The sequence below is a fragment of the Schistocerca americana genome, unplaced genomic scaffold (genome assembly GCF_021461395.2).
Source record: "Schistocerca americana isolate TAMUIC-IGC-003095 unplaced genomic scaffold, iqSchAmer2.1 HiC_scaffold_116, whole genome shotgun sequence".
Lineage (NCBI taxonomy): Eukaryota > Metazoa > Arthropoda > Insecta > Orthoptera > Acrididae > Schistocerca > Schistocerca americana.
The window spans coordinates 508,559-535,747 of record NW_025725220.1 but is presented as its reverse complement, the minus strand read 5'-3'; the positions used below and the strand labels follow the sequence as shown (position 1 = coordinate 535,747).

The 27,189-nt window shown below is 53.4% G+C and overlaps 52 non-coding genes across 52 annotated transcripts; 10 read left to right on the top strand and 42 right to left on the bottom strand.

Annotated features, from left to right (window-relative positions):
• Nucleotides 1-20: 20 nt before the first annotated feature.
• On the bottom strand, nucleotides 21-92 carry Trnae-uuc. Its single transcript has one exon. It is a non-coding gene; the product is annotated as a tRNA-Glu (tRNA).
• Nucleotides 93-373: 281 nt separating this feature from the next.
• Nucleotides 374-446, bottom strand: Trnam-cau. The gene has a single exon. It is a non-coding gene; the product is annotated as a tRNA-Met (tRNA).
• A 293-nt stretch (nucleotides 447-739) lies between these two features.
• On the bottom strand, nucleotides 740-810 carry Trnag-gcc. The gene has a single exon. It is a non-coding gene; the product is annotated as a tRNA-Gly (tRNA).
• Nucleotides 811-1,151: 341 nt separating this feature from the next.
• Trnag-ucc lies at nucleotides 1,152-1,223 on the top strand. Its single transcript has one exon. It is a non-coding gene; the product is annotated as a tRNA-Gly (tRNA).
• Nucleotides 1,224-1,804: 581 nt separating this feature from the next.
• Nucleotides 1,805-1,878, bottom strand: Trnai-aau. Its single transcript has one exon. It is a non-coding gene; the product is annotated as a tRNA-Ile (tRNA).
• A 198-nt stretch (nucleotides 1,879-2,076) lies between these two features.
• On the bottom strand, nucleotides 2,077-2,148 carry Trnae-uuc. Its single transcript has one exon. It is a non-coding gene; the product is annotated as a tRNA-Glu (tRNA).
• Nucleotides 2,149-2,429: 281 nt separating this feature from the next.
• Nucleotides 2,430-2,502, bottom strand: Trnam-cau. Its single transcript has one exon. It is a non-coding gene; the product is annotated as a tRNA-Met (tRNA).
• A 293-nt stretch (nucleotides 2,503-2,795) lies between these two features.
• On the bottom strand, nucleotides 2,796-2,866 carry Trnag-gcc. The gene has a single exon. It is a non-coding gene; the product is annotated as a tRNA-Gly (tRNA).
• A 341-nt stretch (nucleotides 2,867-3,207) lies between these two features.
• Trnag-ucc lies at nucleotides 3,208-3,279 on the top strand. Its single transcript has one exon. It is a non-coding gene; the product is annotated as a tRNA-Gly (tRNA).
• A 581-nt stretch (nucleotides 3,280-3,860) lies between these two features.
• On the bottom strand, nucleotides 3,861-3,934 carry Trnai-aau. The gene has a single exon. It is a non-coding gene; the product is annotated as a tRNA-Ile (tRNA).
• A 198-nt stretch (nucleotides 3,935-4,132) lies between these two features.
• Trnae-uuc lies at nucleotides 4,133-4,204 on the bottom strand. Its single transcript has one exon. It is a non-coding gene; the product is annotated as a tRNA-Glu (tRNA).
• A 281-nt stretch (nucleotides 4,205-4,485) lies between these two features.
• Trnam-cau lies at nucleotides 4,486-4,558 on the bottom strand. The gene has a single exon. It is a non-coding gene; the product is annotated as a tRNA-Met (tRNA).
• Nucleotides 4,559-4,851: 293 nt separating this feature from the next.
• Trnag-gcc lies at nucleotides 4,852-4,922 on the bottom strand. The gene has a single exon. It is a non-coding gene; the product is annotated as a tRNA-Gly (tRNA).
• A 341-nt stretch (nucleotides 4,923-5,263) lies between these two features.
• Nucleotides 5,264-5,335, top strand: Trnag-ucc. Its single transcript has one exon. It is a non-coding gene; the product is annotated as a tRNA-Gly (tRNA).
• Nucleotides 5,336-5,916: 581 nt separating this feature from the next.
• Trnai-aau lies at nucleotides 5,917-5,990 on the bottom strand. Its single transcript has one exon. It is a non-coding gene; the product is annotated as a tRNA-Ile (tRNA).
• Nucleotides 5,991-6,188: 198 nt separating this feature from the next.
• Trnae-uuc lies at nucleotides 6,189-6,260 on the bottom strand. The gene has a single exon. It is a non-coding gene; the product is annotated as a tRNA-Glu (tRNA).
• Nucleotides 6,261-6,541: 281 nt separating this feature from the next.
• Nucleotides 6,542-6,614, bottom strand: Trnam-cau. Its single transcript has one exon. It is a non-coding gene; the product is annotated as a tRNA-Met (tRNA).
• A 293-nt stretch (nucleotides 6,615-6,907) lies between these two features.
• Nucleotides 6,908-6,978, bottom strand: Trnag-gcc. Its single transcript has one exon. It is a non-coding gene; the product is annotated as a tRNA-Gly (tRNA).
• A 341-nt stretch (nucleotides 6,979-7,319) lies between these two features.
• On the top strand, nucleotides 7,320-7,391 carry Trnag-ucc. Its single transcript has one exon. It is a non-coding gene; the product is annotated as a tRNA-Gly (tRNA).
• A 581-nt stretch (nucleotides 7,392-7,972) lies between these two features.
• Nucleotides 7,973-8,046, bottom strand: Trnai-aau. Its single transcript has one exon. It is a non-coding gene; the product is annotated as a tRNA-Ile (tRNA).
• A 198-nt stretch (nucleotides 8,047-8,244) lies between these two features.
• Trnae-uuc lies at nucleotides 8,245-8,316 on the bottom strand. The gene has a single exon. It is a non-coding gene; the product is annotated as a tRNA-Glu (tRNA).
• Nucleotides 8,317-8,597: 281 nt separating this feature from the next.
• Nucleotides 8,598-8,670, bottom strand: Trnam-cau. The gene has a single exon. It is a non-coding gene; the product is annotated as a tRNA-Met (tRNA).
• A 293-nt stretch (nucleotides 8,671-8,963) lies between these two features.
• Trnag-gcc lies at nucleotides 8,964-9,034 on the bottom strand. The gene has a single exon. It is a non-coding gene; the product is annotated as a tRNA-Gly (tRNA).
• Nucleotides 9,035-9,375: 341 nt separating this feature from the next.
• Nucleotides 9,376-9,447, top strand: Trnag-ucc. The gene has a single exon. It is a non-coding gene; the product is annotated as a tRNA-Gly (tRNA).
• Nucleotides 9,448-10,028: 581 nt separating this feature from the next.
• Nucleotides 10,029-10,102, bottom strand: Trnai-aau. Its single transcript has one exon. It is a non-coding gene; the product is annotated as a tRNA-Ile (tRNA).
• Nucleotides 10,103-10,300: 198 nt separating this feature from the next.
• Nucleotides 10,301-10,372, bottom strand: Trnae-uuc. The gene has a single exon. It is a non-coding gene; the product is annotated as a tRNA-Glu (tRNA).
• Nucleotides 10,373-10,653: 281 nt separating this feature from the next.
• Trnam-cau lies at nucleotides 10,654-10,726 on the bottom strand. The gene has a single exon. It is a non-coding gene; the product is annotated as a tRNA-Met (tRNA).
• A 293-nt stretch (nucleotides 10,727-11,019) lies between these two features.
• Trnag-gcc lies at nucleotides 11,020-11,090 on the bottom strand. The gene has a single exon. It is a non-coding gene; the product is annotated as a tRNA-Gly (tRNA).
• Nucleotides 11,091-11,431: 341 nt separating this feature from the next.
• Nucleotides 11,432-11,503, top strand: Trnag-ucc. Its single transcript has one exon. It is a non-coding gene; the product is annotated as a tRNA-Gly (tRNA).
• Nucleotides 11,504-12,084: 581 nt separating this feature from the next.
• On the bottom strand, nucleotides 12,085-12,158 carry Trnai-aau. The gene has a single exon. It is a non-coding gene; the product is annotated as a tRNA-Ile (tRNA).
• A 198-nt stretch (nucleotides 12,159-12,356) lies between these two features.
• Nucleotides 12,357-12,428, bottom strand: Trnae-uuc. Its single transcript has one exon. It is a non-coding gene; the product is annotated as a tRNA-Glu (tRNA).
• A 281-nt stretch (nucleotides 12,429-12,709) lies between these two features.
• Nucleotides 12,710-12,782, bottom strand: Trnam-cau. The gene has a single exon. It is a non-coding gene; the product is annotated as a tRNA-Met (tRNA).
• Nucleotides 12,783-13,075: 293 nt separating this feature from the next.
• Nucleotides 13,076-13,146, bottom strand: Trnag-gcc. The gene has a single exon. It is a non-coding gene; the product is annotated as a tRNA-Gly (tRNA).
• Nucleotides 13,147-13,487: 341 nt separating this feature from the next.
• On the top strand, nucleotides 13,488-13,559 carry Trnag-ucc. Its single transcript has one exon. It is a non-coding gene; the product is annotated as a tRNA-Gly (tRNA).
• A 581-nt stretch (nucleotides 13,560-14,140) lies between these two features.
• Trnai-aau lies at nucleotides 14,141-14,214 on the bottom strand. Its single transcript has one exon. It is a non-coding gene; the product is annotated as a tRNA-Ile (tRNA).
• A 198-nt stretch (nucleotides 14,215-14,412) lies between these two features.
• Trnae-uuc lies at nucleotides 14,413-14,484 on the bottom strand. Its single transcript has one exon. It is a non-coding gene; the product is annotated as a tRNA-Glu (tRNA).
• Nucleotides 14,485-14,765: 281 nt separating this feature from the next.
• On the bottom strand, nucleotides 14,766-14,838 carry Trnam-cau. Its single transcript has one exon. It is a non-coding gene; the product is annotated as a tRNA-Met (tRNA).
• A 293-nt stretch (nucleotides 14,839-15,131) lies between these two features.
• Trnag-gcc lies at nucleotides 15,132-15,202 on the bottom strand. Its single transcript has one exon. It is a non-coding gene; the product is annotated as a tRNA-Gly (tRNA).
• Nucleotides 15,203-15,543: 341 nt separating this feature from the next.
• Trnag-ucc lies at nucleotides 15,544-15,615 on the top strand. Its single transcript has one exon. It is a non-coding gene; the product is annotated as a tRNA-Gly (tRNA).
• A 581-nt stretch (nucleotides 15,616-16,196) lies between these two features.
• Nucleotides 16,197-16,270, bottom strand: Trnai-aau. Its single transcript has one exon. It is a non-coding gene; the product is annotated as a tRNA-Ile (tRNA).
• A 198-nt stretch (nucleotides 16,271-16,468) lies between these two features.
• Trnae-uuc lies at nucleotides 16,469-16,540 on the bottom strand. Its single transcript has one exon. It is a non-coding gene; the product is annotated as a tRNA-Glu (tRNA).
• A 281-nt stretch (nucleotides 16,541-16,821) lies between these two features.
• Nucleotides 16,822-16,894, bottom strand: Trnam-cau. The gene has a single exon. It is a non-coding gene; the product is annotated as a tRNA-Met (tRNA).
• A 6,275-nt stretch (nucleotides 16,895-23,169) lies between these two features.
• Trnag-ucc lies at nucleotides 23,170-23,241 on the top strand. Its single transcript has one exon. It is a non-coding gene; the product is annotated as a tRNA-Gly (tRNA).
• Nucleotides 23,242-23,822: 581 nt separating this feature from the next.
• Nucleotides 23,823-23,896, bottom strand: Trnai-aau. Its single transcript has one exon. It is a non-coding gene; the product is annotated as a tRNA-Ile (tRNA).
• Nucleotides 23,897-24,094: 198 nt separating this feature from the next.
• Nucleotides 24,095-24,166, bottom strand: Trnae-uuc. The gene has a single exon. It is a non-coding gene; the product is annotated as a tRNA-Glu (tRNA).
• A 281-nt stretch (nucleotides 24,167-24,447) lies between these two features.
• Nucleotides 24,448-24,520, bottom strand: Trnam-cau. Its single transcript has one exon. It is a non-coding gene; the product is annotated as a tRNA-Met (tRNA).
• Nucleotides 24,521-24,813: 293 nt separating this feature from the next.
• Trnag-gcc lies at nucleotides 24,814-24,884 on the bottom strand. Its single transcript has one exon. It is a non-coding gene; the product is annotated as a tRNA-Gly (tRNA).
• Nucleotides 24,885-25,225: 341 nt separating this feature from the next.
• Trnag-ucc lies at nucleotides 25,226-25,297 on the top strand. Its single transcript has one exon. It is a non-coding gene; the product is annotated as a tRNA-Gly (tRNA).
• Nucleotides 25,298-25,878: 581 nt separating this feature from the next.
• Trnai-aau lies at nucleotides 25,879-25,952 on the bottom strand. The gene has a single exon. It is a non-coding gene; the product is annotated as a tRNA-Ile (tRNA).
• A 198-nt stretch (nucleotides 25,953-26,150) lies between these two features.
• On the bottom strand, nucleotides 26,151-26,222 carry Trnae-uuc. Its single transcript has one exon. It is a non-coding gene; the product is annotated as a tRNA-Glu (tRNA).
• A 281-nt stretch (nucleotides 26,223-26,503) lies between these two features.
• Trnam-cau lies at nucleotides 26,504-26,576 on the bottom strand. The gene has a single exon. It is a non-coding gene; the product is annotated as a tRNA-Met (tRNA).
• A 293-nt stretch (nucleotides 26,577-26,869) lies between these two features.
• Nucleotides 26,870-26,940, bottom strand: Trnag-gcc. The gene has a single exon. It is a non-coding gene; the product is annotated as a tRNA-Gly (tRNA).
• Nucleotides 26,941-27,189: the final 249 nt, after the last annotated feature.

The window sequence follows — 27,189 nt, the reverse complement described above, 5'->3', positions numbered from 1 at the left end:
TTCGTGTGGAAAAAATTCCGTTCCGGTACCGGGAATCGAACCCGGGCCTCCTGGGTGAAAGCCAGGTATCCTAGCCACTAGACCACACCGGATGCGGCCGTTTCATTCGACCGTTCGTACGGTCGCTTGTCGCATTGTCGCTCTCTTTGCGAGCATCTTTGCACATACTGACTGGCAAGGCGCGCACCTCAAACGTCGCAGAGCAATGCTTTTGGCTTCATGCTCTGCTGGGAGAAGAGGAATAGGGAAGCTGTATGTAGCAATAACAGGAAGTAAACATTTTCCCGCTGAAGCGTTGAAACGTTGTGGATAACAAACAAGAAATAAGTTGGCGCCCTAGCAACAGCACCACCTTCAGTCACAGAAAATTAGATGCCCCGGGTGAGGATCGAACTCACGACCTTAAGATTATGAGACTTACGCGCTGCCTACTGCGCTACCGAGGCAGGCGATCGTTAGACCTTCTGGAATCTTGGTAAGTACCGAATACAAGTGGTAGAGAGTCTGCACTCCCTGGCTCATTTTTTCTGTTGCTACACGTGCATTCACGGCGCGGCAGGCAACTTGCGATGCTAGGCCGACGCCAGTATGTACAATAGCACGCAGGAGTCCAAACGAGCAGTCGTCCGCGCTGCATGATTGGTTCTTTCCACACGGAATCCCGCGGTTCATTCTCATGGCTCACGCAGTTCGAGTGCGAAAGACACGCAGCACCCCTACCGGAGAAAAAACAAAATGATGCATCGGCCGGGAATCGAACCCGGGCCGCCCGCGTGGCAGGCGAGCATTCTACCACTGAACCACCGATGCTCGGGCCAGCGGTACCTTCACGCTGCTTCCCGAGCAGATGTCTCAAGGGAAAGTGGGACTGCCGTCAAGCGCCGTAGCATTCTGTGGAGAAGATGCTGCAGACGCTGAATCCTGCACTGCACTGCTTAAAGATGCCGCCAGAACGCGGTCCTCTGCGTACTCTTGCGTCGCCGGCGCCGACTCTTGCCAAAGGATGCGAAATGTGCGCGGATACGCTGTCCGAATGCGTCTGGATGTGCTCCCCTAGCCTGCCTCGAAATGCGCCTGCCGGGTACGATCACCTTCGGCCGCTGCCGACAGGCGGGAAGCCGACTCAGCGCGGTGGCGGGGCGCTCGCTTGTGCGGTGGTGGTGTAGTGGTCAGCATAGTTGCCTTCCAAGCAGTTGATCCGGGTTCGATTCCCGGCCACCGCAGCAGGCTTTTAATTTCGCGTATGAGTACTTTTGCCACGCGCTCTTAAACTATTGTTTTTTCGCCCTCTTACTCGCTGCATACCAGCCCTTAGTGTGTCTCGACTTGTCTCGACTTTGCTCAGCTGACGCGAGAGCTGACGCTCTCAAATCGGCCTATATCAAAACGACAAGCACGAGAAACGACTGAGAGAGGTAAGGAGAGGCGAGGCGATGGACACACAGCACGCCCCCTTCATTTCACGGTGGCGTCTCCCTGGCCGAATCGGGCTGTAGCTCCGAAAACAAAGGAGAAACAAAAATAGGAAGTAAAACTGCCAATAGTGCCCTGTGTTCCCATGCGCTCACCCGCCCAAGTACTGACAAGGGCCAAAGTTGTTACGCATCGGCAATCGGACATTTTCTTTCATTTTCTCTAACCAGTGTATTCAAGATATTATGGCCATTGCCGAGTGAATGCTGTAGTGCTTCCCGACGAGTCGGGTTCGGATCCTCTGTCAACTTCCACGCAGGGTGATGATCATTTGGTCATCACACTCGCCAGCTGAAATCGGCGCTGCCTTTTCGCAGTAGTAAAAGAGAAGTGGCCCGTGGGGGGATCGAACCCACGACCTTCGCGTTATTAGCACGACGCTCTAACCAACTGAGCTAACGGGCCTCGGCAGATGCAGCTGCTCAGCCCTACGCTGGAATCAGGTGGCATGAAGCCATACACCATTCCTATGGTCGTCGTGTGTCTGCTTCCCTAGTCTATATTCTGCTGACGGTCACGAAACAGTAGCTATATTGCGAGCAGGACGGGAAACGGCCGCTCGAACAGCTCAAACTTGTCACGATTAGTGTGGAAAAAATTCCGTTCCGGTACCGGGAATCGAACCCGGGCCTCCTGGGTGAAAGCCAGGTATCCTAGCCACTAGACCACACCGGATGCGGCCGTTTCATTCGACCGTTCGTACGGTCGCTTGTCGCATTGTCGCTCTCTTTGCGAGCATCTTTGCACATACTGACTGGCAAGGCGCGCACCTCAAACGTCGCAGAGCAATGCTTTTGGCTTCATGCTCTGCTGGGAGAAGAGGAATAGGGAAGCTGTATGTAGCAATAACAGGAAGTAAACATTTTCCCGCTGAAGCGTTGAAACGTTGTGGATAACAAACAAGAAATAAGTTGGCGCCCTAGCAACAGCACCACCTTCAGTCACAGAAAATTAGATGCCCCGGGTGAGGATCGAACTCACGACCTTAAGATTATGAGACTTACGCGCTGCCTACTGCGCTACCGAGGCAGGCGATCGTTAGACCTTCTGGAATCTTGGTAAGTACCGAATACAAGTGGTAGAGAGTCTGCACTCCCTGGCTCATTTTTTCTGTTGCTACACGTGCATTCACGGCGCGGCAGGCAACTTGCGATGCTAGGCCGACGCCAGTATGTACAATAGCACGCAGGAGTCCAAACGAGCAGTCGTCCGCGCTGCATGATTGGTTCTTTCCACACGGAATCCCGCGGTTCATTCTCATGGCTCACGCAGTTCGAGTGCGAAAGACACGCAGCACCCCTACCGGAGAAAAAACAAAATGATGCATCGGCCGGGAATCGAACCCGGGCCGCCCGCGTGGCAGGCGAGCATTCTACCACTGAACCACCGATGCTCGGGCCAGAGGTACCTTCACGCTGCTTCCCGAGCAGATGTCTCAAGGGAAAGTGGGACTGCCGTCAAGCGCCGTAGCATTCTGTGGAGAAGATGCTGCAGACGCTGAATCCTGCACTGCACTGCTTAAAGATGCCGCCAGAACGCGGTCCTCTGCGTACTCTTGCGTCGCCGGCGCCGACTCTTGCCAAAGGATGCGAAATGTGCGCGGATACGCTGTCCGAATGCGTCTGGATGTGCTCCCCTAGCCTGCCTCGAAATGCGCCTGCCGGGTACGATCACCTTCGGCCGCTGCCGACAGGCGGGAAGCCGACTCAGCGCGGTGGCGGGGCGCTCGCTTGTGCGGTGGTGGTGTAGTGGTCAGCATAGTTGCCTTCCAAGCAGTTGATCCGGGTTCGATTCCCGGCCACCGCAGCAGGCTTTTAATTTCGCGTATGAGTACTTTTGCCACGCGCTCTTAAACTATTGTTTTTTCGCCCTCTTACTCGCTGCATACCAGCCCTTAGTGTGTCTCGACTTGTCTCGACTTTGCTCAGCTGACGCGAGAGCTGACGCTCTCAAATCGGCCTATATCAAAACGACAAGCACGAGAAACGACTGAGAGAGGTAAGGAGAGGCGAGGCGATGGACACACAGCACGCCCCCTTCATTTCACGGTGGCGTCTCCCTGGCCGAATCGGGCTGTAGCTCCGAAAACAAAGGAGAAACAAAAATAGGAAGTAAAACTGCCAATAGTGCCCTGTGTTCCCATGCGCTCACCCGCCCAAGTACTGACAAGGGCCAAAGTTGTTACGCATCGGCAATCGGACATTTTCTTTCATTTTCTCTAACCAGTGTATTCAAGATATTATGGCCATTGCCGAGTGAATGCTGTAGTGCTTCCCGACGAGTCGGGTTCGGATCCTCTGTCAACTTCCACGCAGGGTGATGATCATTTGGTCATCACACTCGCCAGCTGAAATCGGCGCTGCCTTTTCGCAGTAGTAAAAGAGAAGTGGCCCGTGGGGGGATCGAACCCACGACCTTCGCGTTATTAGCACGACGCTCTAACCAACTGAGCTAACGGGCCTCGGCAGATGCAGTTGCTCAGCCCTACGCTGGAATCAGGTGGCATGAAGCCATACACCATTCCTATGGTCGTCGTGTGTCTGCTTCCCTAGTCTATATTCTGCTGACGGTCACGAAACAGTAGCTATATTGCGAGCAGGACGGGAAACGGCCGCTCGGACAGCTCAAACTTGTCACGATTCGTGTGGAAAAAATTCCGTTCCGGTACCGGGAATCGAACCCGGGCCTCCTGGGTGAAAGCCAGGTATCCTAGCCACTAGACCACACCGGATGCGGCCGTTTCATTCGACCGTTCGTACGGTCGCTTGTCGCATTGTCGCTCTCTTTGCGAGCATCTTTGCACATACTGACTGGCAAGGCGCGCACCTCAAACGTCGCAGAGCAATGCTTTTGGCTTCATGCTCTGCTGGGAGAAGAGGAATAGGGAAGCTGTATGTAGCAATAACAGGAAGTAAACATTTTCCCGCTGAAGCGTTGAAACGTTGTGGATAACAAACAAGAAATAAGTTGGCGCCCTAGCAACAGCACCACCTTCAGTCACAGAAAATTAGATGCCCCGGGTGAGGATCGAACTCACGACCTTAAGATTATGAGACTTACGCGCTGCCTACTGCGCTACCGAGGCAGGCGATCGTTAGACCTTCTGGAATCTTGGTAAGTACCGAATACAAGTGGTAGAGAGTCTGCACTCCCTGGCTCATTTTTTCTGTTGCTACACGTGCATTCACGGCGCGGCAGGCAACTTGCGATGCTAGACCGACGCCAGTATGTACAATAGCACGCAGGAGTCCAAACGAGCAGTCGTCCGCGCTGCATGATTGGTTCTTTCCACACGGAATCCCGCGGTTCATTCTCATGGCTCACGCAGTTCGAGTGCGAAAGACACGCAGCACCCCTACCGGAGAAAAAACAAAATGATGCATCGGCCGGGAATCGAACCCGGGCCGCCCGCGTGGCAGGCGAGCATTCTACCACTGAACCACCGATGCTCGGGCCAGCGGTACCTTCACGCTGCTTCCCGAGCAGATGTCTCAAGGGAAAGTGGGACTGCCGTCAAGCGCCGTAGCATTCTGTGGAGAAGATGCTGCAGACGCTGAATCCTGCACTGCACTGCTTAAAGATGCCGCCAGAACGCGGTCCTCTGCGTACTCTTGCGTCGCCGGCGCCGACTCTTGCCAAAGGATGCGAAATGTGCGCGGATACGCTGTCCGAATGCGTCTGGATGTGCTCCCCTAGCCTGCCTCGAAATGCGCCTGCCGGGTACGATCACCTTCGGCCGCTGCCGACAGGCGGGAAGCCGACTCAGCGCGGTGGCGGGGCGCTCGCTTGTGCGGTGGTGGTGTAGTGGTCAGCATAGTTGCCTTCCAAGCAGTTGATCCGGGTTCGATTCCCGGCCACCGCAGCAGGCTTTTAATTTCGCGTATGAGTACTTTTGCCACGCGCTCTTAAACTATTGTTTTTTCGCCCTCTTACTCGCTGCATACCAGCCCTTAGTGTGTCTCGACTTGTCTCGACTTTGCTCAGCTGACGCGAGAGCTGACGCTCTCAAATCGGCCTATATCAAAACGACAAGCACGAGAAACGACTGAGAGAGGTAAGGAGAGGCGAGGCGATGGACACACAGCACGCCCCCTTCATTTCACGGTGGCGTCTCCCTGGCCGAATCGGGCTGTAGCTCCGAAAACAAAGGAGAAACAAAAATAGGAAGTAAAACTGCCAATAGTGCCCTGTGTTCCCATGCGCTCACCCGCCCAAGTACTGACAAGGGCCAAAGTTGTTACGCATCGGCAATCGGACATTTTCTTTCATTTTCTCTAACCAGTGTATTCAAGATATTATGGCCATTGCCGAGTGAATGCTGTAGTGCTTCCCGACGAGTCGGGTTCGGATCCTCTGTCAACTTCCACGCAGGGTGATGATCATTTGGTCATCACACTCGCCAGCTGAAATCGGCGCTGCCTTTTCGCAGTAGTAAAAGAGAAGTGGCCCGTGGGGGGATCGAACCCACGACCTTCGCGTTATTAGCACGACGCTCTAACCAACTGAGCTAACGGGCCTCGGCAGATGCAGTTGCTCAGCCCTACGCTGGAATCAGGTGGCATGAAGCCATACACCATTCCTATGGTCGTCGTGTGTCTGCTTCCCTAGTCTATATTCTGCTGACGGTCACGAAACAGTAGCTATATTGCGAGCAGGACGGGAAACGGCCGCTCGGACAGCTCAAACTTGTCACGATTCGTGTGGAAAAAATTCCGTTCCGGTACCGGGAATCGAACCCGGGCCTCCTGGGTGAAAGCCAGGTATCCTAGCCACTAGACCACACCGGATGCGGCCGTTTCATTCGACCGTTCGTACGGTCGCTTGTCGCATTGTCGCTCTCTTTGCGAGCATCTTTGCACATACTGACTGGCAAGGCGCGCACCTCAAACGTCGCAGAGCAATGCTTTTGGCTTCATGCTCTGCTGGGAGAAGAGGAATAGGGAAGCTGTATGTAGCAATAACAGGAAGTAAACATTTTCCCGCTGAAGCGTTGAAACGTTGTGGATAACAAACAAGAAATAAGTTGGCGCCCTAGCAACAGCACCACCTTCAGTCACAGAAAATTAGATGCCCCGGGTGAGGATCGAACTCACGACCTTAAGATTATGAGACTTACGCGCTGCCTACTGCGCTACCGAGGCAGGCGATCGTTAGACCTTCTGGAATCTTGGTAAGTACCGAATACAAGTGGTAGAGAGTCTGCACTCCCTGGCTCATTTTTTCTGTTGCTACACGTGCATTCACGGCGCGGCAGGCAACTTGCGATGCTAGACCGACGCCAGTATGTACAATAGCACGCAGGAGTCCAAACGAGCAGTCGTCCGCGCTGCATGATTGGTTCTTTCCACACGGAATCCCGCGGTTCATTCTCATGGCTCACGCAGTTCGAGTGCGAAAGACACGCAGCACCCCTACCGGAGAAAAAACAAAATGATGCATCGGCCGGGAATCGAACCCGGGCCGCCCGCGTGGCAGGCGAGCATTCTACCACTGAACCACCGATGCTCGGGCCAGCGGTACCTTCACGCTGCTTCCCGAGCAGATGTCTCAAGGGAAAGTGGGACTGCCGTCAAGCGCCGTAGCATTCTGTGGAGAAGATGCTGCAGACGCTGAATCCTGCACTGCACTGCTTAAAGATGCCGCCAGAACGCGGTCCTCTGCGTACTCTTGCGTCGCCGGCGCCGACTCTTGCCAAAGGATGCGAAATGTGCGCGGATACGCTGTCCGAATGCGTCTGGATGTGCTCCCCTAGCCTGCCTCGAAATGCGCCTGCCGGGTACGATCACCTTCGGCCGCTGCCGACAGGCGGGAAGCCGACTCAGCGCGGTGGCGGGGCGCTCGCTTGTGCGGTGGTGGTGTAGTGGTCAGCATAGTTGCCTTCCAAGCAGTTGATCCGGGTTCGATTCCCGGCCACCGCAGCAGGCTTTTAATTTCGCGTATGAGTACTTTTGCCACGCGCTCTTAAACTATTGTTTTTTCGCCCTCTTACTCGCTGCATACCAGCCCTTAGTGTGTCTCGACTTGTCTCGACTTTGCTCAGCTGACGCGAGAGCTGACGCTCTCAAATCGGCCTATATCAAAACGACAAGCACGAGAAACGACTGAGAGAGGTAAGGAGAGGCGAGGCGATGGACACACAGCACGCCCCCTTCATTTCACGGTGGCGTCTCCCTGGCCGAATCGGGCTGTAGCTCCGAAAACAAAGGAGAAACAAAAATAGGAAGTAAAACTGCCAATAGTGCCCTGTGTTCCCATGCGCTCACCCGCCCAAGTACTGACAAGGGCCAAAGTTGTTACGCATCGGCAATCGGACATTTTCTTTCATTTTCTCTAACCAGTGTATTCAAGATATTATGGCCATTGCCGAGTGAATGCTGTAGTGCTTCCCGACGAGTCGGGTTCGGATCCTCTGTCAACTTCCACGCAGGGTGATGATCATTTGGTCATCACACTCGCCAGCTGAAATCGGCGCTGCCTTTTCGCAGTAGTAAAAGAGAAGTGGCCCGTGGGGGGATCGAACCCACGACCTTCGCGTTATTAGCACGACGCTCTAACCAACTGAGCTAACGGGCCTCGGCAGATGCAGCTGCTCAGCCCTACGCTGGAATCAGGTGGCATGAAGCCATACACCATTCCTATGGTCGTCGTGTGTCTGCTTCCCTAGTCTATATTCTGCTGACGGTCACGAAACAGTAGCTATATTGCGAGCAGGACGGGAAACGGCCGCTCGGACAGCTCAAACTTGTCACGATTAGTGTGGAAAAAATTCCGTTCCGGTACCGGGAATCGAACCCGGGCCTCCTGGGTGAAAACCAGGTATCCTAGCCACTAGACCACACCGGATGCGGCCGTTTCATTCGACCGTTCGTACGGTCGCTTGTCGCATTGTCGCTCTCTTTGCGAGCATCTTTGCACATACTGACTGGCAAGGCGCGCACCTCAAACGTCGCAGAGCAATGCTTTTGGCTTCATGCTCTGCTGGGAGAAGAGGAATAGGGAAGCTGTATGTAGCAATAACAGGAAGTAAACATTTTCCCGCTGAAGCGTTGAAACGTTGTGGATAACAAACAAGAAATAAGTTGGCGCCCTAGCAACAGCACCACCTTCAGTCACAGAAAATTAGATGCCCCGGGTGAGGATCGAACTCACGACCTTAAGATTATGAGACTTACGCGCTGCCTACTGCGCTACCGAGGCAGGCGATCGTTAGACCTTCTGGAATCTTGGTAAGTACCGAATACAAGTGGTAGAGAGTCTGCACTCCCTGGCTCATTTTTTCTGTTGCTACACGTGCATTCACGGCGCGGCAGGCAACTTGCGATGCTAGGCCGACGCCAGTATGTACAATAGCACGCAGGAGTCCAAACGAGCAGTCGTCCGCGCTGCATGATTGGTTCTTTCCACACGGAATCCCGCGGTTCATTCTCATGGCTCACGCAGTTCGAGTGCGAAAGACACGCAGCACCCCTACCGGAGAAAAAACAAAATGATGCATCGGCCGGGAATCGAACCCGGGCCGCCCGCGTGGCAGGCGAGCATTCTACCACTGAACCACCGATGCTCGGGCCAGCGGTACCTTCACGCTGCTTCCCGAGCAGATGTCTCAAGGGAAAGTGGGACTGCCGTCAAGCGCCGTAGCATTCTGTGGAGAAGATGCTGCAGACGCTGAATCCTGCACTGCACTGCTTAAAGATGCCGCCAGAACGCGGTCCTCTGCGTACTCTTGCGTCGCCGGCGCCGACTCTTGCCAAAGGATGCGAAATGTGCGCGGATACGCTGTCCGAATGCGTCTGGATGTGCTCCCCTAGCCTGCCTCGAAATGCGCCTGCCGGGTACGATCACCTTCGGCCGCTGCCGACAGGCGGGAAGCCGACTCAGCGCGGTGGCGGGGCGCTCGCTTGTGCGGTGGTGGTGTAGTGGTCAGCATAGTTGCCTTCCAAGCAGTTGATCCGGGTTCGATTCCCGGCCACCGCAGCAGGCTTTTAATTTCGCGTATGAGTACTTTTGCCACGCGCTCTTAAACTATTGTTTTTTCGCCCTCTTACTCGCTGCATACCAGCCCTTAGTGTGTCTCGACTTGTCTCGACTTTGCTCAGCTGACGCGAGAGCTGACGCTCTCAAATCGGCCTATATCAAAACGACAAGCACGAGAAACGACTGAGAGAGGTAAGGAGAGGCGAGGCGATGGACACACAGCACGCCCCCTTCATTTCACGGTGGCGTCTCCCTGGCCGAATCGGGCTGTAGCTCCGAAAACAAAGGAGAAACAAAAATAGGAAGTAAAACTGCCAATAGTGCCCTGTGTTCCCATGCGCTCACCCGCCCAAGTACTGACAAGGGCCAAAGTTGTTACGCATCGGCAATCGGACATTTTCTTTCATTTTCTCTAACCAGTGTATTCAAGATATTATGGCCATTGCCGAGTGAATGCTGTAGTGCTTCCCGACGAGTCGGGTTCGGATCCTCTGTCAACTTCCACGCAGGGTGATGATCATTTGGTCATCACACTCGCCAGCTGAAATCGGCGCTGCCTTTTCGCAGTAGTAAAAGAGAAGTGGCCCGTGGGGGGATCGAATCCACGACCTTCGCGTTATTAGCACGACGCTCTAACCAACTGAGCTAACGGGCCTCGGCAGATGCAGCTGCTCAGCCCTACGCTGGAATCAGGTGGCATGAAGCCATACACCATTCCTATGGTCGTCGTGTGTCTGCTTCCCTAGTCTATATTCTGCTGACGGTCACGAAACAGTAGCTATATTGCGAGCAGGACGGGAAACGGCCGCTCGGACAGCTCAAACTTGTCACGATTAGTGTGGAAAAAATTCCGTTCCGGTACCGGGAATCGAACCCGGGCCTCCTGGGTGAAAGCCAGGTATCCTAGCCACTAGACCACACCGGATGCGGCCGTTTCATTCGACCGTTCGTACGGTCGCTTGTCGCATTGTCGCTCTCTTTGCGAGCATCTTTGCACATACTGACTGGCAAGGCGCGCACCTCAAACGTCGCAGAGCAATGCTTTTGGCTTCATGCTCTGCTGGGAGAAGAGGAATAGGGAAGCTGTATGTAGCAATAACAGGAAGTAAACATTTTCCCGCTGAAGCGTTGAAACGTTGTGGATAACAAACAAGAAATAAGTTGGCGCCCTAGCAACAGCACCACCTTCAGTCACAGAAAATTAGATGCCCCGGGTGAGGATCGAACTCACGACCTTAAGATTATGAGACTTACGCGCTGCCTACTGCGCTACCGAGGCAGGCGATCGTTAGACCTTCTGGAATCTTGGTAAGTACCGAATACAAGTGGTAGAGAGTCTGCACTCCCTGGCTCATTTTTTCTGTTGCTACACGTGCATTCACGGCGCGGCAGGCAACTTGCGATGCTAGGCCGACGCCAGTGTGTACAATAGCACGCAGGAGTCCAAACGAGCAGTCGTCCGCGCTGCATGATTGGTTCTTTCCACACGGAATCCCGCGGTTCATTCTCATGGCTCACGCAGTTCGAGTGCGAAAGACACGCAGCACCCCTACCGGAGAAAAAACAAAATGATGCATCGGCCGGGAATCGAACCCGGGCCGCCCGCGTGGCAGGCGAGCATTCTACCACTGAACCACCGATGCTCGGGCCAGCGGTACCTTCACGCTGCTTCCCGAGCAGATGTCTCAAGGGAAAGTGGGACTGCCGTCAAGCGCCGTAGCATTCTGTGGAGAAGATGCTGCAGACGCTGAATCCTGCACTGCACTGCTTAAAGATGCCGCCAGAACGCGGTCCTCTGCGTACTCTTGCGTCGCCGGCGCCGACTCTTGCCAAAGGATGCGAAATGTGCGCGGATACGCTGTCCGAATGCGTCTGGATGTGCTCCCCTAGCCTGCCTCGAAATGCGCCTGCCGGGTACGATCACCTTCGGCCGCTGCCGACAGGCGGGAAGCCGACTCAGCGCGGTGGCGGGGCGCTCGCTTGTGCGGTGGTGGTGTAGTGGTCAGCATAGTTGCCTTCCAAGCAGTTGATCCGGGTTCGATTCCCGGCCACCGCAGCAGGCTTTTAATTTCGCGTATGAGTACTTTTGCCACGCGCTCTTAAACTATTGTTTTTTCGCCCTCTTACTCGCTGCATACCAGCCCTTAGTGTGTCTCGACTTGTCTCGACTTTGCTCAGCTGACGCGAGAGCTGACGCTCTCAAATCGGCCTATATCAAAACGACAAGCACGAGAAACGACTGAGAGAGGTAAGGAGAGGCGAGGCGATGGACACACAGCACGCCCCCTTCATTTCACGGTGGCGTCTCCCTGGCCGAATCGGGCTGTAGCTCCGAAAACAAAGGAGAAACAAAAATAGGAAGTAAAACTGCCAATAGTGCCCTGTGTTCCCATGCGCTCACCCGCCCAAGTACTGACAAGGGCCAAAGTTGTTACGCATCGGCAATCGGACATTTTCTTTCATTTTCTCTAACCAGTGTATTCAAGATATTATGGCCATTGCCGAGTGAACGCTGTAGTGCTTCCCGACGAGTCGGGTTCGGATCCTCTGTCAACTTCCACGCAGGGTGATGATCATTTGGTCATCACACTCGCCAGCTGAAATCGGCGCTGCCTTTTCGCAGTAGTAAAAGAGAAGTGGCCCGTGGGGGGATCGAACCCACGACCTTCGCGTTATTAGCACGACGCTCTAACCAACTGAGCTAACGGGCCTCGGCAGATGCAGCTGCTCAGCCCTACGCTGGAATCAGGTGGCATGAAGCCATACACCATTCCTATGGTCGTCGTGTGTCTGCTTCCCTAGTCTATATTCTGCTGACGGTCACGAAACAGTAGCTATATTGCGAGCAGGACGGGAAACGGCCGCTCGGACAGCTCAAACTTGTCACGATTAGTGTGGAAAAAATTCCGTTCTGGTACCGGGAATCGAACCCGGGCCTCCTGGGTGAAAGCCAGGTATCCTAGCCACTAGACCACACCGGATGCGGCCGTTTCGTTCGACCGTTCGTACGGTCGCTTGTCGCATTGTCGCTCTCTTTGCGAGCATCTTTGCACATACTGACTGGCAAGGCGCGCACCTCAAACGTCGCAGAGCAATGCTTTTGGCTTCATGCTCTGCTGGGAGAAGAGGAATAGGGAAGCTGTATGTAGCAATAACAGGAAGTAAACATTTTCCCGCTGAAGCGTTGAAACGTTGTGGATAACAAACAAGAAATAAGTTGGCACCCTAGCAACAGCACCACCTTCAGTCACAGAAAATTAGATGCCCCGGGTGAGGATCGAACTCACGACCTTAAGATTATGAGACTTACGCGCTGCCTACTGCGCTACCGAGGCAGGCGATCGTTAGACCTTCTGGAATCTTGGTAAGTACCGAATACAAGTGGTAGAGAGTCTGCACTCCCTGGCTCATTTTTTCTGTTGCTACACGTGCATTCACGGCGCGGCAGGCAACTTGCGATGCTAGGCCGACGCCAGTATGTACAATAGCACGCAGGAGTCCAAACGAGCAGTCGTCCGCGCTGCATGATTGGTTCTTTCCACACGGAATCCCGCGGTTCATTCTCATGGCTCACGCAGTTCGAGTGCGAAAGACACGCAGCACCCCTACCGGAGAAAAAACAAAATGATGCATCGGCCGGGAATCGAACCCGGGCCGCCCGCGTGGCAGGCGAGCATTCTACCACTGAACCACCGATGCTCGGGCCAGCGGTACCTTCACGCTGCTTCCCGAGCAGATGTCTCAAGGGAAAGTGGGACTGCCGTCAAGCGCCGTAGCATTCTGTGGAGAAGATGCTGCAGACGCTGAATCCTGCACTGCACTGCTTAAAGATGCCGCCAGAACGCGGTCCTCTGCGTACTCTTGCGTCGCCGGCGCCGACTCTTGCCAAAGGATGCGAAATGTGCGCGGATACGCTGTCCGAATGCGTCTGGATGTGCTCCCCTAGCCTGCCTCGAAATGCGCCTGCCGGGTACGATCACCTTCGGCCGCTGCCGACAGGCGGGAAGCCGACTCAGCGCGGTGGCGGGGCGCTCGCTTGTGCGGTGGTGGTGTAGTGGTCAGCATAGTTGCCTTCCAAGCAGTTGATCCGGGTTCGATTCCCGGCCACCGCAGCAGGCTTTTAATTTCGCGTATGAGTACTTTTGCCACGCGCTCTTAAACTATTGTTTTTTCGCCCTCTTACTCGCTGCATACCAGCCCTTAGTGTGTCTCGACTTGTCTCGACTTTGCTCAGCTGACGCGAGAGCTGACGCTCTCAAATCGGCCTATATCAAAACGACAAGCACGAGAAACGACTGAGAGAGGTAAGGAGAGGCGAGGCGATGGACACACAGCACGCCCCCTTCATTTCACGGTGGCGTCTCCCTGGCCGAATCGGGCTGTAGCTCCGAAAACAAAGGAGAAACAAAAATAGGAAGTAAAACTGCCAATAGTGCCCTGTGTTCCCATGCGCTCACCCGCCCAAGTACTGACAAGGGCCAAAGTTGTTACGCATCGGCAATCGGACATTTTCTTTCATTTTCTCTAACCAGTGTATTCAAGATATTATGGCCATTGCCGAGTGAACGCTGTAGTGCTTCCCGACGAGTCGGGTTCGGATCCTCTGTCAACTTCCACGCAGGGTGATGATCATTTGGTCATCACACTCGCCAGCTGAAATCGGCGCTGCCTTTTCGCAGTAGTAAAAGAGAAGTGGCCCGTGGGGGGATCGAACCCACGACCTTCGCGTTATTAGCACGACGCTCTAACCAACTGAGCTAACGGGCCTCGGCAGATGCAGCTGCTCAGCCCTACGCTGGAATCAGGTGGCATGAAGCCATACACCATTCCTATGGTCGTCGTGTGTCTGCTTCCCTAGTCTATATTCTGCTGACGGTCACGAAACAGTAGCTATATTGCGAGCAGGACGGGAAACGGCCGCTCGGACAGCTCAAACTTGTCACGATTAGTGTGGAAAAAATTCCGTTCTGGTACCGGGAATCGAACCCGGGCCTCCTGGGTGAAAGCCAGGTATCCTAGCCACTAGACCACACCGGATGCGGCCGTTTCGTTCGACCGTTCGTACGGTCGCTTGTCGCATTGTCGCTCTCTTTGCGAGCATCTTTGCACATACTGACTGGCAAGGCGCGCACCTCAAACGTCGCAGAGCAATGCTTTTGGCTTCATGCTCTGCTGGGAGAAGAGGAATAGGGAAGCTGTATGTAGCAATAACAGGAAGTAAACATTTTCCCGCTGAAGCGTTGAAACGTTGTGGATAACAAACAAGAAATAAGTTGGCGCCCTAGCAACAGCACCACCTTCAGTCACAGAAAATTAGATGCCCCGGGTGAGGATCGAACTCACGACCTTAAGATTATGAGACTTACGCGCTGCCTACTGCGCTACCGAGGCAGGCGATCGTTAGACCTTCTGGAATCTTGGTAAGTACCGAATACAAGTGGTAGAGAGTCTGCACTCCCTGGCTCATTTTTTCTGTTGCTACACGTGCATTCACGGCGCGGCAGGCAACTTGCGATGCTAGGCCGACGCCAGTATGTACAATAGCACGCAGGAGTCCAAACGAGCAGTCGTCCGCGCTGCATGATTGGTTCTTTCCACACGGAATCCCGCGGTTCATTCTCATGGCTCACGCAGTTCGAGTGCGAAAGACACGCAGCACCCCTACCGGAGAAAAAACAAAATGATGCATCGGCCGGGAATCGAACCCGGGCCGCCCGCGTGGCAGGCGAGCATTCTACCACTGAACCACCGATGCTCGGGCCAGCGGTACCTTCACGCTGCTTCCCGAGCAGATGTCTCAAGGGAAAGTGGGACTGCCGTCAAGCGCCGTAGCATTCTGTGGAGAAGATGCTGCAGACGCTGAATCCTGCACTGCACTGCTTAAAGATGCCGCCAGAACGCGGTCCTCTGCGTACTCTTGCGTCGCCGGCGCCGACTCTTGCCAAAGGATGCGAAATGTGCGCGGATACGCTGTCCGAATGCGTCTGGATGTGCTCCCCTAGCCTGCCTCGAAATGCGCCTGCCGGGTACGATCACCTTCGGCCGCTGCCGACAGGCGGGAAGCCGACTCAGCGCGGTGGCGGGGCGCTCGCTTGTGCGGTGGTGGTGTAGTGGTCAGCATAGTTGCCTTCCAAGCAGTTGATCCGGGTTCGATTCCCGGCCACCGCAGCAGGCTTTTAATTTCGCGTATGAGTACTTTTGCCACGCGCTCTTAAACTATTGTTTTTTCGCCCTCTTACTCGCTGCATACCAGCCCTTAGTGTGTCTCGACTTGTCTCGACTTTGCTCAGCTGACGCGAGAGCTGACGCTCTCAAATCGGCCTATATCAAAACGACAAGCACGAGAAACGACTGAGAGAGGTAAGGAGAGGCGAGGCGATGGACACACAGCACGCCCCCTTCATTTCACGGTGGCGTCTCCCTGGCCGAATCGGGCTGTAGCTCCGAAAACAAAGGAGAAACAAAAATAGGAAGTAAAACTGCCAATAGTGCCCTGTGTTCCCATGCGCTCACCCGCCCAAGTACTGACAAGGGCCAAAGTTGTTACGCATCGGCAATCGGACATTTTCTTTCATTTTCTCTAACCAGTGTATTCAAGATATTATGGCCATTGCCGAGTGAACGCTGTAGTGCTTCCCGACGAGTCGGGTTCGGATCCTCTGTCAACTTCCACGCAGGGTGATGATCATTTGGTCATCACACTCGCCAGCTGAAATCGGCGCTGCCTTTTCGCAGTAGTAAAAGAGAAGTGGCCCGTGGGGGGATCGAACCCACGACCTTCGCGTTATTAGCACGACGCTCTAACCAACTGAGCTAACGGGCCTCGGCAGATGCAGCTGCTCAGCCCTACGCTGGAATCAGGTGGCATGAAGCCATACACCATTCCTATGGTCGTCGTGTGTCTGCTTCCCTAGTCTATATTCTGCTGACGGTCACGAAACAGTAGCTATATTGCGAGCAGGACGGGAAACGGCCGCTCGGACAGCTCAAACTTGTCACGATTAGTGTGGAAAAAATTCCGTTCTGGTACCGGGAATCGAACCCGGGCCTCCTGGGTGAAAGCCAGGTATCCTAGCCACTAGACCACACCGGATGCGGCCGTTTCGTTCGACCGTTCGTACGGTCGCTTGTCGCATTGTCGCTCTCTTTGCGAGCATCTTTGCACATACTGACTGGCAAGGCGCGCACCTCAAACGTCGCAGAGCAATGCTTTTGGCTTCATGCTCTGCTGGGAGAAGAGGAATAGGGAAGCTGTATGTAGCAATAACAGGAAGTAAACATTTTCCCGCTGAAGCGTTGAAACGTTGTGGATAACAAACAAGAAATAAGTTGGCGCCCTAGCAACAGCACCACCTTCAGTCACAGAAAATTAGATGCCCCGGGTGAGGATCGAACTCACGACCTTAAGATTATGAGACTTACGCGCTGCCTACTGCGCTACCGAGGCAGGCGATCGTTAGACCTTCTGGAATCTTGGTAAGTACCGAATACAAGTGGTAGAGAGTCTGCACTCCCTGGCTCATTTTTTCTGTTGCTACACGTGCATTCACGGCGCGGCAGGCAACTTGCGATGCTAGGCCGACGCCAGTATGTACAATAGCACGCAGGAGTCCAAACGAGCAGTCGTCCGCGCTGCATGATTGGTTCTTTCCACACGGAATCCCGCGGTTCATTCTCATGGCTCACGCAGTTCGAGTGCGAAAGACACGCAGCACCCCTACCGGAGAAAAAACAAAATGATGCATCGGCCGGGAATCGAACCCGGGCCGCCCGCGTGGCAGGCGAGCATTCTACCACTTTTTTTTTTCTTTTTTTTTTTCTTTTTTTTTTTTTTTTTTTTTTTATTTTTTTGTGGGCCTCCCAACTCCCCTTATAGCCCTTCTTACTCTCACCAAAATATGCCTTCTTCGGCGAGCTTCATCGCTATATTTGCTGGACTGTCGAACTTCGTGGATCAGTGGTATAACTTAAAACAAAATCATCTTCTGCTCAGATGTTGTGGTGTCTTCTTCCACAGAAAAATGGAGAACTAAGAGAAATTTTATTGCGGAATTCGTGGACGGTCTTCTTTCCTCCGCTGGTTCAACTCTGCTGCTCGTAACTCAACTAAACTCATATTCCGCTTAAAAGTAAAATAATTGTCCCTCCTGACTAACGTCAGTCACTCCTTTGTAGCAGAGAGTTGTTACAAAACAGGTGTCAACGCAGCACAACAGCACAACATGAGAGTGTATGTCGATGTGTGCATCACACGAAAGAAACAGAAATCACAGGAAAGTAATAAAAGGAAATCGCGACAGTCCGGGAACAGAATTTAAGAGATTGGAAAAAAAACACTCCTGCAACTATGAATGTTCCACACAAACAGGCTGTATCTTCTAAAATACCCATGAAGTCTTGTGAACAAAGTAAAATTCCTCAAAATTAAAAGGACACTCCTCCCTTGGAGATAAAACCAGAACGACCCGTAGTGTGGGTGTGGCACAAGTCACCAACCATAACACAAATAAAACAAATAAAAGAAGGAAAAAGAAATTAAAAATGGAACGCGTCAGCTCAGTAAATCTCAGTTCAAGGTGTTTGCCGCAGTTCCATTTCATAGCCGTAATCCAAGGCCGCCTTCAAAAAATTCGCAAACAATTCGCGAAATTGAACGCAATCCTTCAGTGTCATATACTGGGCCCACAAATAATCCAGGTAAATCACAGTATCAGTGACGGCCATATCGATAAGGGCATAAATCGTATGCCCTAAGATCCAGACAGTGGCGTTATTTTTCGTCCGCGGGAAAGCTTTGAAGTTAGGCACTATCACACGACGAACAGTCACAAGGTGAGGAGGCGTTCTGTTAATGTGGGCGACCATTCGTTGACACAGCCGCCATACTGTCGACACCGATGCACACTCAAAACGATGTTCCCGTGTGTCCACAGCACCACATCTACCACAGTTGGCAGAGGGAAGGAGATGAATGTCGGCAAGCCGCTGGTTCGTCGCTAAGGTGTTGTTGACGATCTTAAACCAGAGCGCACTCACGTCCGACGGCAACACCGGGTTGTTGATGTTTGCCCACACGTTCACCCATTCCACTGTGGGGTTCCGGAAGACCAGTTTATGACGCGGAGGTTGTCCAGTCAGGGCAACATAGAGTCCGCGGGCGGTCCTGTGTCTGTCGGTAGCCGTAGACAGAGCGTAGCTCCTCGTTAAAAAGTACTCCCGTATGTAGGACATCTTATACGGGATGGCCGCGAGAGAGACGGGCGCCGCTTCAGAGTGTGGGCGGTAGAGCTCCAGGAGTGCCGCGGTGGTTCCCGCCGGGTTGTCGGACTGCAGGGTGGCTGTCCGGTGGACGAGCAGAGCGCCACATTTGCGTGGAACGTCGGTGAAACCGAGGCCGCCCAGCTGCCTGTCGATGGCACAGGTCGAAGCCTTGACTTTAAAAATTTCATGCCGCCACAGGAGCCAGTAGACTGCCTGCGAAATCGCCCTCCCGATCGGCTTCGGAACACTAAGCAGTTGGGCGATGTACCACGCGTTCGATAAAATGAATGTGTTAATGACGGCCACACGTTGATGTAAGTTGAGTCGGCGACCTGAGTGGCTGCGACATAGGGTCTTCACAGTGCCAAGAATGCGCCTCCAGTTTAAAACTTGCATTTTTTGTGGGCACGCTACAATGTCGAGTCCTAAAATTTTGTGGTTGCGCACAACACGGAACCAGTCCCGTTCAGCAGACAGTCCCCGACGACCCAGTGGTACCAATACAGTTTTCCGCGTATTCAGAACGGCGCCAGAGGCACGTTCGTACAATGTCAGAACATCGCGAACTCTGTCCAAGTCATGTGCCCGCCCCAGGAAAAGTCCCACGTCGTCAGCATAGGCAGCACATGTGAGAGAGACGTGACAGACCTGGACACCTTCAATGATTCGACCGACTGCGCGCAAAAACGGGTCGAGCGCAATGACAAATAGGAGCATTGATAAAGGACAGCCCTGTCTGACGGATCTTGTAATAGGAATGGGCGGCGACTGCCATCCATTGATGACAATTACGGACGTCGCCGACGTTAAAAGATTCCGGATAGCGTCGAGAAAGTGGCCGCCGAACCCCAGTTTTGTCATGACGGACAGAAGATAATCGTGCCCGATACGGTCGAATGCATTGGCAAAGTCGATGGAGAGAATGCCAGCGGACAGGTCATTAATGGCTGCGTACGCGACCACGTCTCGGTATGAAGCCGCAGCGTGAAAAATGCTACGGCGTTGAACACCACACGACTGAAAGGGACTGATTATCTTGTCCATGACCACATTGAGTTTCGTTGCGAGGCATCGTGCCGCCAGTTTATAGTCTGCATTTAAAAGTGTGATAGGGCGTAATGCCTCAACACGGCATGCTGTCGGTGTCTTCGGAATTAATATAATACGCCCTGCAACGAACTTCGAAGGGACAGCAGCACCACGAACAATTTCATTTATCATGATCGTCAATGTCTCACCGAAAATATCCCAATAAGCCAGGTAAAATTCGATGGGAAGGCCATCTGGACCTGGAGACTTCCCTCGACGACACGAACGCAACACGTCTTTCACATCGTCCAGTGACAACATCTCATCCAGTGACTGACGGTCAGATTCGGAGATGACAGTATCCAATTCATCTAACAGAAAGGAACGTGCGACATCATCGGCAGCTGTCCGTCCGAACAATCTCTTAAAGTGGTCGGTGACGTGGGGAACGATCTCATGCTTCGCCGTGAGACGAGCACCAGTGTCCGTGATGAGGGTGGTAATGTCTTTCCTCCGCGCCAACCGTTTCTCGCGTGCCAAGTGGTAAAGCGTTGGCACTTCGTCAATGGTCTCACACGGCGGTCGGCTCCTGATCAGAACACCTTGTGCCTTGTGTAGGTGATGCTGGAGTATCTTGCTTTTAATTCTATTCAAACGTGCACGTAAGTTTTGATCTGGCGCCACGGGCGCATCAAGCGCATCTTGGAGGCACTGCTGATAAAAGGCAATGGTGCGCCTCTCCCAAAATGACGCCTCCCTTGCATACCGCATTGCAACACTGCGCAACTGCGGTTTGGCTAAGTCGACCCACCATTGTAAGACCGAGGCATAGCTTCCCTGTTTTTCAGAACAAAACTGCCACACGTTCTGAATCTCGCAACGTAAACCGGCGTCAGAGAGATGACGGGTATTGAGTTTCCAAACACGGGAAGGTGGCGCCGGCCTATTTGCCAGTAATTGCACGTCACACACAACACCGCAGTGATCGCTAAAAGCGACGGGATGTACCGCAACCCTCTGAAGAAGGGTTTGAAGTGGCCGCGACACATAAATGCGATCAATTCTACTGGCACCGTTCGCATAAAAATGTGTGTATTGCGTCGTGACAGGATGAAAATGACGCCAAACATCGATCAAGTCATTTGTCACAATTAGTTGGGAAAGTTCCGGGCACATGGTAGCCGTGGGAAATTGATCGGCTGCGGCAGTAACACAGTTAAAATCGCCGCCAACTACGACATTGCGGGTCGACGCAAAAAACGGAACCACATCTTGATTAAAAAAAACAGAACGTGCACGTTTATGATCAGTGCCACTCGGCGCGTATATATTAATAAATGTGACATCCTGGATCGTACACGTAAGTAAGCGGCCATTCGGTAAAAATTGAACGTTAGTTGGTTGCAATACAGTTTTATAAAGAACAGCGGTGCCACAAGTACCTTCAACGTTAATGTTATAGATGACATCATAACCAGGGACGTTATTGAAACGCTTAACAGTAACTCCTTGGAGCAATGCAACGTCATAGCCTCCCAAAGTTAAAAAGTCTATAAAACTTGCTATTTTATGCGCAGCTATGATGCGATTTACATTGAGTGATAAAACTGAGAAGACCTTTAGATGTTGACGAGCGGCGGCCATTTAAAACACAGACACTCAAGTATTAGCAAGAAAAATGAGAAACGGAAGACGCAGATGCAGCGTCTTAAGCACACCAATAAAACTGTCAAGAAGCACTGCAACCCATTACGTAACTCGTGGACAAAACTGTGCAGAAAATTACTGTCAGCGTGCAGGAACAGCGTAACATAACGTCGCAGATAAACGGGGCACGAATTACAGCAGGTCCGCCGAAAGCCGCTAATGGGATCCAGGGTCGTCCTCCTCCTGCTTCCACCAGGGCGTCTCCGTTGGTCGGTCGGTCGGTTGGGCGCGACCACCAGCGGTGTCTGTGTACGTGGCCTCGTCCGCCTGTGTTGTTGCTGTACCGGCGGCCGACGTCGCCGAATGCCTGCGCGTGCGCTGCGGCAGCTGCTCGCTACTTTGCTCGCTTTTGCGCTTCGCAGCATGCGCACCCTGTTCGCGTGCCGTATTTAAGAACACCTTGAGATGTGCAGTTTGTTCCCTTATACGCTCCTGGCGCGCAGAGCTGTCAGAGGCAGGGGGGCACGATGTCTGAACTTCACTCTCACTGCCACTCTCTGATACAGGAGTGCACGGCAAATCATCTGACTGCTGACTCCTAGTACCCTTATTTTTATTTTTCTTTGTACGTCCTTTCCTCGGTGCCAGGGGAACCTCTTCAGGCGGCGGAGGCGGTGGTAAGGAGGTGTCCATCTCTTCCGAAATAGCAACTGGTGTATGATCCGAAACATCTGGGACCTCCTTAGCAACTGCATCCGATTCTATCACAGCCGAGGACAAAATGGGAGCGTCCTCCATTCGATCCTGTGGTGCGTCTGCAGTAACATTCACCTCACTTGGTACATCCTCAGCACGAATAGGGTGGGCAGGGCGGGGTTGTGATACAGTGCCCGCTACTATTTCACTCAGTAGTGGCACAAAGTGGCCACCAGGAGCCGCAGCGTCACTACGCGGGAGCTGCACGGGTCGTCTACGGGGACAATCAACACGTAAATGCTCAGTGGAATGACAAATTGAGCATGTGGGTGGCTGGCCGATATAAGTCACTTGAGCCCTACAGCCCGCAATCATTACGTAGGATGGAATGTGTTTCTTCAAGTCAATGCGGACACTACGTACTCCACTATTAACCTGGTACCGGTACGCACTAGACCACTTTTCGTTTACTACCGACAAGACAACGCCGTACTGAGTGAGAGCACGTGCAATCAAATCATTGCCGCATTCAGGGGGCACATTAAATACTCGAACCGTTCTAACACCATAACCCGAGGGCACAATCTGCACATCACTGACTGTGCCATCGACATGCCTAAATTTACGCACTCCGCCAAATTTTTCAACAAATTTTTCGCAGATGTCGCCGGAAAAGAACTTCAAAAATAGCGAATATTGCGCGAAATCCAACTGAAAAGTGTCCACTAGATCTTCCGGGATTTTCAAATCTTCGAATATAAATTCGTGGATTTCAAAAGCGGTGGGCCGCAAAGCATTTCTATCGAACACAAACTGCGCAGTGTTTGCCCTAGTAACTGTCGACATGGTACTCACGTTGAAGAAACTTGAACACGTGGACCTCGAAACACTCGCTGAGCGCCGCCCCGCGATGTAAACAAAGCCGCAACCGCTCAACTGCTCCGCGCGATGTGCGCGGATACGCTGTCCGAATGCGTCTGGATGTGCTCCCCTAGCCTGCCTCGAAATGCGCCTGCCGGGTACGATCACCTTCGGCCGCTGCCGACAGGCGGGAAGCCGACTCAGCGCGGTGGCGGGGCGCTCGCTTGTGCGGTGGTGGTGTAGTGGTCAGCATAGTTGCCTTCCAAGCAGTTGATCCGGGTTCGATTCCCGGCCACCGCAGCAGGCTTTTAATTTCGCGTATGAGTACTTTTGCCACGCGCTCTTAAACTATTGTTTTTTCGCCCTCTTACTCGCTGCATACCAGCCCTTAGTGTGTCTCGACTTGTCTCGACTTTGCTCAGCTGACGCGAGAGCTGACGCTCTCAAATCGGCCTATATCAAAACGACAAGCACGAGAAACGACTGAGAGAGGTAAGGAGAGGCGAGGCGATGGACACACAGCACGCCCCCTTCATTTCACGGTGGCGTCTCCCTGGCCGAATCGGGCTGTAGCTCCGAAAACAAAGGAGAAACAAAAATAGGAAGTAAAACTGCCAATAGTGCCCTGTGTTCCCATGCGCTCACCCGCCCAAGTACTGACAAGGGCCAAAGTTGTTACGCATCGGCAATCGGACATTTTCTTTCATTTTCTCTAACCAGTGTATTCAAGATATTATGGCCATTGCCGAGTGAATGCTGTAGTGCTTCCCGACGAGTCGGGTTCGGATCCTCTGTCAACTTCCACGCAGGGTGATGATCATTTGGTCATCACACTCGCCAGCTGAAATCGGCGCTGCCTTTTCGCAGTAGTAAAAGAGAATTGGCCCGTGGGGGGATCGAACCCACGACCTTCGCGTTATTAGCACGACGCTCTAACCAACTGAGCTAACGGGCCTCGGCAGATGCAGCTGCTCAGCCCTACGCTGGAATCAGGTGGCATGAAGCCATACACCATTCCTATGGTCGTCGTGTGTCAGCTTCCCTAGTCTATATTCTGCTGACGGTCACGAAACAGTAGCTATATTGCGAGCAGGACGGGAAACGGCCGCTCGGACAGCTCAAACTTGTCACGATTAGTGTGGAAAAAATTCCGTTCCGGTACCGGGAATCGAACCCGGGCCTCCTGGGTGAAAGCCAGGTATCCTTGCCACTAGACCACACCGGATGCGGCCGTTTCATTCGACCGTTCGTACGGTCGCTTGTCGCATTGTCGCTCTCTTTGCGAGCATCTTTGCACATACTGACTGGCAAGGCGCGCACCTCAAACGTCGCAGAGCAATGCTTTTGGCTTCATGCTCTGCTGGGAGAAGAGGAATAGGGAAGCTGTATGTAGCAATAACAGGAAGTAAACATTTTCCCGCTGAAGCGTTGAAACGTTGTGGATAACAAACAAGAAATAAGTTGGCGCCCTAGCAACAGCACCACCTTCAGTCACAGAAAATTAGATGCCCCGGGTGAGGATCGAACTCACGACCTTAAGATTATGAGACTTACGCGCTGCCTACTGCGCTACCGAGGCAGGCGATCGTTAGACCTTCTGGAATCTTGGTAAGTACCGAATACAAGTGGTAGAGAGTCTGCACTCCCTGGCTCATTTTTTCTGTTGCTACACGTGCATTCACGGCGCGGCAGGCAACTTGCGATGCTAGGCCGACGCCAGTATGTACAATAGCACGCAGGAGTCCAAACGAGCAGTCGTCCGCGCTGCATGATTGGTTCTTTCCACACGGAATCCCGCGGTTCATTCTCATGGCTCACGCAGTTCGAGTGCGAAAGACACGCAGCACCCCTACCGGAGAAAAAACAAAATGATGCATCGGCCGGGAATCGAACCCGGGCCGCCCGCGTGGCAGGCGAGCATTCTACCACTGAACCACCGATGCTCGGGCCAGCGGTACCTTCACGCTGCTTCCCGAGCAGATGTCTCAAGGGAAAGTGGGACTGCCGTCAAGCGCCGTAGCATTCTGTGGAGAAGATGCTGCAGACGCTGAATCCTGCACTGCACTGCTTAAAGATGCCGCCAGAACGCGGTCCTCTGCGTACTCTTGCGTCGCCGGCGCCGACTCTTGCCAAAGGATGCGAAATGTGCGCGGATACGCTGTCCGAATGCGTCTGGATGTGCTCCCCTAGCCTGCCTCGAAATGCGCCTGCCGGGTACGATCACCTTCGGCCGCTGCCGACAGGCGGGAAGCCGACTCAGCGCGGTGGCGGGGCGCTCGCTTGTGCGGTGGTGGTGTAGTGGTCAGCATAGTTGCCTTCCAAGCAGTTGATCCGGGTTCGATTCCCGGCCACCGCAGCAGGCTTTTAATTTCGCGTATGAGTACTTTTGCCACGCGCTCTTAAACTATTGTTTTTTCGCCCTCTTACTCGCTGCATACCAGCCCTTAGTGTGTCTCGACTTGTCTCGACTTTGCTCAGCTGACGCGAGAGCTGACGCTCTCAAATCGGCCTATATCAAAACGACAAGCACGAGAAACGACTGAGAGAGGTAAGGAGAGGCGAGGCGATGGACACACAGCACGCCCCCTTCATTTCACGGTGGCGTCTCCCTGGCCGAATCGGGCTGTAGCTCCGAAAACAAAGGAGAAACAAAAATAGGAAGTAAAACTGCCAATAGTGCCCTGTGTTCCCATGCGCTCACCCGCCCAAGTACTGACAAGGGCCAAAGTTGTTACGCATCGGCAATCGGACATTTTCTTTCATTTTCTCTAACCAGTGTATTCAAGATATTATGGCCATTGCCGAGTGAATGCTGTAGTGCTTCCCGACGAGTCGGGTTCGGATCCTCTGTCAACTTCCACGCAGGGTGATGATCATTTGGTCATCACACTCGCCAGCTGAAATCGGCGCTGCCTTTTCGCAGTAGTAAAAGAGAAGTGGCCCGTGGGGGGATCGAACCCACGACCTTCGCGTTATTAGCACGACGCTCTAACCAACTGAGCTAACGGGCCTCGGCAGATGCAGCTGCTCAGCCCTACGCTGGAATCAGGTGGCATGAAGCCATACACCATTCCTATGGTCGTCGTGTGTCTGCTTCCCTAGTCTATATTCTGCTGACGGTCACGAAACAGTAGCTATATTGCGAGCAGGACGGGAAACGGCCGCTCGGACAGCTCAAACTTGTCACGATTAGTGTGGAAAAAATTCCGTTCCGGTACCGGGAATCGAACCCGGGCCTCCTGGGTGAAAGCCAGGTATCCTAGCCACTAGACCACACCGGATGCGGCCGTTTCATTCGACCGTTCGTACGGTCGCTTGTCGCATTGGCGCTCTCTTTGCGAGCATCTTTGCACATACTGACTGGCAAGGCGCGCACCTCAAACGTCGCAGAGCAATGCTTTTGGCTTCATGCTCTGCTGGGAGAAGAGGAATAGGGAAGCTGTATGTAGCAATAACAGGAAGTAAACATTTTCCCGCTGAAGCGTTGAAACGTTGTGGATAACAAACAAGAAATAAGTTGGCGCCCTAGCAACAGCACCACCTTCAGTCACAGAAAATTAGATGCCCCGGGTGAGGATCGAACTCACGACCTTAAGATTATGAGACTTACGCGCTGCCTACTGCGCTACCGAGGCAGGCGATCGTTAGACCTTCTGGAATCTTGGTAAGTACCGAATACAAGTGGTAGAGAGTCTGCACTCCCTGGCTCATTTTTTCTGTTGCTACACGTGCATTCACGGCGCGGCAGGCAACTTGCGATGCTAGGCCGACGCCAGTATGTACAATAGCACGCAGGAGTCCAAACGAGCAGTCGTCCGCGCTGCATGATTGGTTCTTTCCACACGGAATCCCGCGGTTCATTCTCATGGCTCACGCAGTTCGAGTGCGAAAGACACGCAGCACCCCTACCGGAGAAAAAACAAAATGATGCATCGGCCGGGAATCGAACCCGGGCCGCCCGCGTGGCAGGCGAGCATTCTACCACTGAACCACCGATGCTCGGGCCAGCGGTACCTTCACGCTGCTTCCCGAGCAGATGTCTCAAGGGAAAGTGGGACTGCCGTCAAGCGCCGTAGCATTCTGTCGAGAAGATGCTGCAGACGCTGAATCCTGCACTGCACTGCTTAAAGATGCCGCCAGAACGCGGTCCTCTGCGTACTCTTGCGTCGCCGGCGCCGACTCTTGCCAAAGGATGCGAAATGTGCGCGGATACGCTGTCCGAATGCGTCTGGATGTGCTCCCCTAGCC